Below are 5987 nucleotides of genomic sequence, written 5' to 3'. Positions count from 1 at the left end.
ATTTTGATAGAAAGAAAAATCAAGGGTCGTTAATTGTATTGTTAATGAAGCAAAGAAAATTTAACAGTCCACGTTTTTATCCATAACTGAATATTCAGTTGACCTGTGCAATTACATGTAAGATTTGCAAGGTTTTCAGCTGGGTTGATAACAGTTTATCAACAGTTTATATGCCCAACCGTGGGCCGTAGTACATCCACTATTACGGCGGGTTAAAGTAGATTGCCTTGGGTAAGTAAATGTTCGTGCCATTTCCTTACTTGTAATCTACAAGTTTGAGAACTGCAATGTCAGAGCAAACCTTTGATCAGATTTTTTGACTTTCCATCAAGAATACCGGTAAATGAAAGTTCCAACAAACACTAAGGTCAAGGACTAATTATTCCCTAAAACTTTTTCCATAGTGTAAATGTCTACTTTGAAGTTAGACTAAAAAGGAGAAAAAAAGACACTATTATGAAATGTATGTCAGACGAAATACCCTTTTTCCTAGTAACCTAGTAAATAATCTTTAAAACACTGGATGCCTTAGTGGCCTTTTGTGATCATATTGTGAACAGTGACGTCACATAAGGTTTTTGCCACTAGATAAATGCAGTCTAGTAAACTAATACATTAAAATGCACAGACATACATGTGTACAGCCAGAATTAATTAACTGAATAGACCCTAAAGCAAATTAGTTCTTAATGGATATATCATTCGTTGATGAAGGCACTACTATGCAAATGGAGCAGTTTGGTATCATTCATTGTTTTGATGATTATTGTGAATCCTTGATATCGCAAGAAGATTAGGTTCGAGGAACATTCCACAACGACCGGTGAACACGGACAAATTTTAAAAATGTGACATGACTGCTAGTACAGTAGTATTTTCACCATGACAAAGACTTGGCTCTACTATCCAAAGGTGCTTGCGATTAACCTGTAACTACCACGTGTAGATTTTCTAGGGATACACCAACTACTTACAGAGCGTTCCACCCAAAACGATGTTTGATAGATCTCAAGATATTCGCTCTTGAGAGATGAAATTTTGCGCGTACTCTCTCCCAGCTGTAAAGCAGACGAAGATGTTTCAAGGATTATCATGCAGATGCAGTTGTTCTCTAATGGACGAAAACAAACAAGCCTCCTGTCCAGTTTGCTTACCTTGGTGCAGATGGCAGCATACTTAGAACTTGCAGCAATCCAAAAGCTTGATCAAAGAATCTTTGCCCTACACAAGACAGATTTCGACAGCAGTCGTACATTAGAAGCTCTAGATTATACACAAACAGGAGTTCTCTTCCAGAAAGAGCAGTGTTAACCTATAATCATTCAGTTATAAATTCCTCAAGAAGTAGTACAGGGGAGGAATAGAAACTGACGATAGGAGTTAATGAAAACAATGAAAAACTCTTAATTTCTTATAAGGAATGTTCTTCTAAACCAAGAAGTGCAACGCTTGACACATTTAACATCAAGGTCAAAACTTCCACAAGCAATCATATTTCAGAGTTTCAAAGTTGGAGGAATCACTTCTGCCATTAAAGCCACCATGCAATTAAGACATCAAATTAAGGCGCAAGATGTTCATTAAACATCCATAGCACCCGTGACAGATAAATGAGAGTGTGAATGTCACTCTGAAAGAATCAAAAGTCTTTCAGATTCCTTTGCTGTTTGAGGTCATGGAAAGACCTCTACTGTGTGACTTTTGGAATTTACCATTTGTATGTTTAGACGTGAAGTCAACAGTTAATTTTTAACGCAACCACGATAGAATGTCCTAACATGCTGCAAAACAAACTTTATGTATGGCTGCAAAGAAAACTGCTGATGCAGTCCTTCTCGTGCCCTGTAGCTCAACCTCGCCCAACCCTGAGAGGACTAAAATGTCATCTTTCGTCAACGAACCTGCCATTAATTATGTTTGAAAGGATTAGCCTGAATTAGTTCAGGAAATATTCCAAATCTGAGAAATTACTCCGCGTCGATTCTTTTTCAAGAATCAACAGTTCCAAGTTGTTTCTCCTACTTAAACGTGTTTGTTGTAATGTAACAACTATCGAATCGCAAGGTATCATTTCATAAAAATATTAATCACAATTAGCGCCAATGAATGCTCTTTCGTGCTGGCTGTGCCTAGTTGAACACAATACGTAGCATGGTCGATCTGTCGTAGCGGTGTTACATAAAGTCTTAAATGCAAAGGCATTAGAGCTTTTAGCAAATTGGAGCCCAGTAGGTTGTACTCCGTACAGGTTACTGTAAGATTATGTAATGGAACACATGCCATCCTCGGTGCATAGCTTAATAATATGAGTGACCTCTGGCACGAAATAAAGTACAACACATCTGTTCATGAGCGGATTGTTTTTACTGGTCAGAATTCTACAAAGGCCTTTTATAACGTGACGTTAGAATTTATACTCTTACCTTGCTCCAGCACAAGCTCCAGAATTGGTAGACAACAATTCCTGATCGCAAACCAATTAACTGAAACGACTAAAGTTGGCGTACTGACATAAGTAATGAGAAAATAGGTTGTATATTTCTTTCGTACTGTGACACCCATAGATTCGTAACTGTTTTTGTTGTCACTCTGCAGTTACATACAGGGTCTACGTGAGTTTCCATTGTAGGTGGTGCCTGACAGCTGTTTGTCCCTCGCAAATACTTGTGAATTGTACAGTTTAAGCTTATATCTAGACTCCTTTCCCCAGTACCCGTCTATTCTTGAAAAAGAAGCAGTCGGTTAGACAAAGGGTGGACATCACAACAAACGTTTAAAGTCATCTAAAGGGTGATGAATGTACGGTCTTCACGAACAGCTCAGTCGGATATTGGAATGTTTTAAAGTCATGTGTTCGTGGGTTCAAATCCCGCTCTACCGTACACCAGGCAAAGACGCTTTCAGGGGGTACAAATCACTCTTCATCGCTCAAACCACTGACTCCCAAGTGTGGGTTCTTGAAAAATAATCAACTCCTCAGACAACATCATGATGCCACAGCGAACGTTTAACAAAGGTCTACACTCTGTTCCTGAGTTGGTTGGGTTTCAAATAGTATTGTTACGGTAGTGTTGGCAATATATGAGTTAGCACGTTGAACTGTATTGAAAGGGGCATAATCCATACAAAACTACCCATCTGCGAGGGCTATCATATCAAAACATGAACTAAAGACACGCACCGACTTAAAAATAGCAAGGAGATTTGGTCGTCCCGGGTGGTACCAGTATGTGAAATTTCGGGCCTTGGCCCATGGACTATCAGGGTTTAACGTCATACTTAACAATTTCTCGACACCTTTTTTTTTAATTTAGTTTTTAATATCATATATCGTGAAAACTTCGACAAGAGCTGACCCAAACAAAAAACTTACTTCGTAACAGCGATCTATTAATACAAATCATTCAAAAATGAGTAGGCTTACATTCCCAAATCTCGTTTATCATTCCCACCAAGTTCCATAAAGATGATGTGGAAGCTGTTGGAATATTTGACCCAAACATAAAACGTTAATTTGAATAAAAGTACCAATATACCTAATTATTCAAAATTATTTATTTCATGAAATAAGAGGTTAGAATGACCAGTCCTCGAGCGAAGGTGGTTAAAAGCCTATAAAAACGATCCGCCTCAGCGTGGGTGATTCAGTAGTATTTATATAAGAAATCACGTTATTAATTCTCCACGTAGAGATGATTTTGTAGCATCTACAGTCACGGAAAAAATTATTAGACCACCCTTGCTTTCTCCCATTTCTTGTTCATTTTAAAACCTTGCACAACTGAAGGAACATTTGTTTGGGCAAAGAAAGTGATGAAAACAGAAATAGTTCATAAGGGTTTTATTTAAGAGGTGATATCTATCAGTTCTCTATGACTTTCTTGACAATGACCAAAATCACTTAAGTTCATACATCTGTAGATGTGGCAACTGTATTCTCAAAAACATTTTGGCATTTCATTTTTTCTCCTGTCTCCTAGTCACGTAGTCACATGACTCTCAGTCTCACACGGGAGTTAGTACTTGATTGCATGCCCATTGTTTTTGATGACTGCAGCCATGCGCCTTGGCATGCTCTCCACCAGTTTGTTACACTGCCCTGCGGTCACAGCAGCCCATTCCTGTTGCAAAAATTCGAACAAATTTGCTTTGTTTTTGGGCTTGTGGTTCTCCATTTTGAACTTGATAATATTCCACAGGTTTTCATTTGGATTCAGATCAGGTGACTGAGCAGGCCAATTCATGGTTCGAATGTTCCGGTTCTCTATCCAGGTTTTAACTGACCTTGCCGTGTGGCAAGGGGCATTGTCTTGTTGGAAAATCCAGTCATTCGAGCCAGGAAAGGGTTTAGCAGCTGATGGAAGAAGACTGTTTTCAACAGTAGCTCTGTATGTGACTTGGTTCATTCTCCCTTCACACAACTGCATCTGTTCTGTTCCACCCATACTGAAACAACCCCAGCTCATCACTGATCCACCCCCATGCTTTACAGTAGGAGCTTCCTCCTAACCAGTAAGTTGGCTGGAGTAGGCATCAACTCAAAATTGGATTCATCACTGAAGAGAACTTTAGCCCAATCATCAACAGTCCAATTCTTGTGATCCCTCGCAAAACGCAAGCGGGCCTTCCGCTGCCTCTCATTGATGAAAGGCTTCTTCCGTGCCCTGTGCGACTTTAGACCAGCTTCAAGAAGTCGGTTTCGAACTGTTCTTGCTGAACAAGTCACATTTGTTGACAATGCCCACTCATTTCTAAGGTCTCTGACGACGATTCTTGATACAGGACCGGATGAGTGCTCGGTCATCTCGTGGGGTAGAAAGACGTTTCCTGCCTCGACCAGCTAGCAGTTTTGTAGTACCATGTTCGGCTCGCTTTTTCTTGGTGTAATGAACTGTTGTCTTAGAGATCTTCAGTTTTTTGGCCACTTGTCGCTCGCTCAATCCAGTATCCAGCTGTGCCAAGATGGCTGCCTTTCTGGCTCCACATAATTCTTTCGTTTTAGGCATTATGAGAGCTGACAACTACCGAGTTGTGCTGCGTCTTAATATAAAAACAAGAGACCCCTATTTATGTAAGCCTACATGTAAACAGGAAACCACTCTTTATGTAAGTCTGCATGTAAATGGAAAGCATGAAATTGCCTCGCATACACCCTAGGAATACAACTGACCTTAAAGCATATCAAATACGACAAAGTATTATGGAATCAGCTGGATTTTTGTCGTATTCATTGTAATCTTCGGTTAATACACCTTTAGGGTTGCCAGGCATTAAAATGAACAAGAAACCAAAGAAAATATGAGTGGTCTAATAATTTTTTCCATGACTGTAGGTAGGCTATAAGAACGACCAGCCCCAGCTTGAAGAGACCTCAGCGGTATATTATACTTTTAGAAACTTGACCCAGTTAGGTTTTAGAGATTTGCTTTCTAGCGGTATATATTTCATACATAACAGAAGCAACTGCAAAGTTGAATATGTAATTAATGACTTATCAACGATTGTTCACTTGTTGACGCAAAATTTATTGCATAAAGGCTGGGAACTATTATTTGAGACTGTCACCCTATAAAAGGCTGCTCCCACTGTCAAGGTGTTTAAGTGTATAATAGTCCCAGATAACGGCAACGTTTAATGTATTTTAGTTTGATGTTGGCCACAACCAGTCCCAAGGCGGAGCAGTCTCAGCGTGGAGCGGTCCCAGCGTGGATGTAAGGTGATAAGTACTGTTGTAACCAACAGTTGCGTAGAGAGACTGCGGGTAGATCGAGCTCATGTGATAGTAACAAGATATTAATAACAGTTTATTTGATAAATAATACTTGAAGGGATGAATGTGATTCTGACTGGTTAAGTTCATTTCCGAAACAAGATTGCATGGTTTTAAGCTTTTATTTAGAATCAATAAACTTTTCAAATGCCACACGTACAGAAAGTCCATGTTCGTTTTTATTCCATCTAATCGAGATTTTTAGACAACCGCCCCA

Source organism: Liolophura sinensis, chromosome 1, assembly GCF_032854445.1.
Source record: "Liolophura sinensis isolate JHLJ2023 chromosome 1, CUHK_Ljap_v2, whole genome shotgun sequence".
NCBI lineage: Eukaryota > Metazoa > Mollusca > Polyplacophora > Chitonida > Chitonidae > Liolophura > Liolophura sinensis.
The sequence above is the reverse complement of the archived record's forward strand: the minus strand, read 5'-3'. Positions refer to the sequence as shown.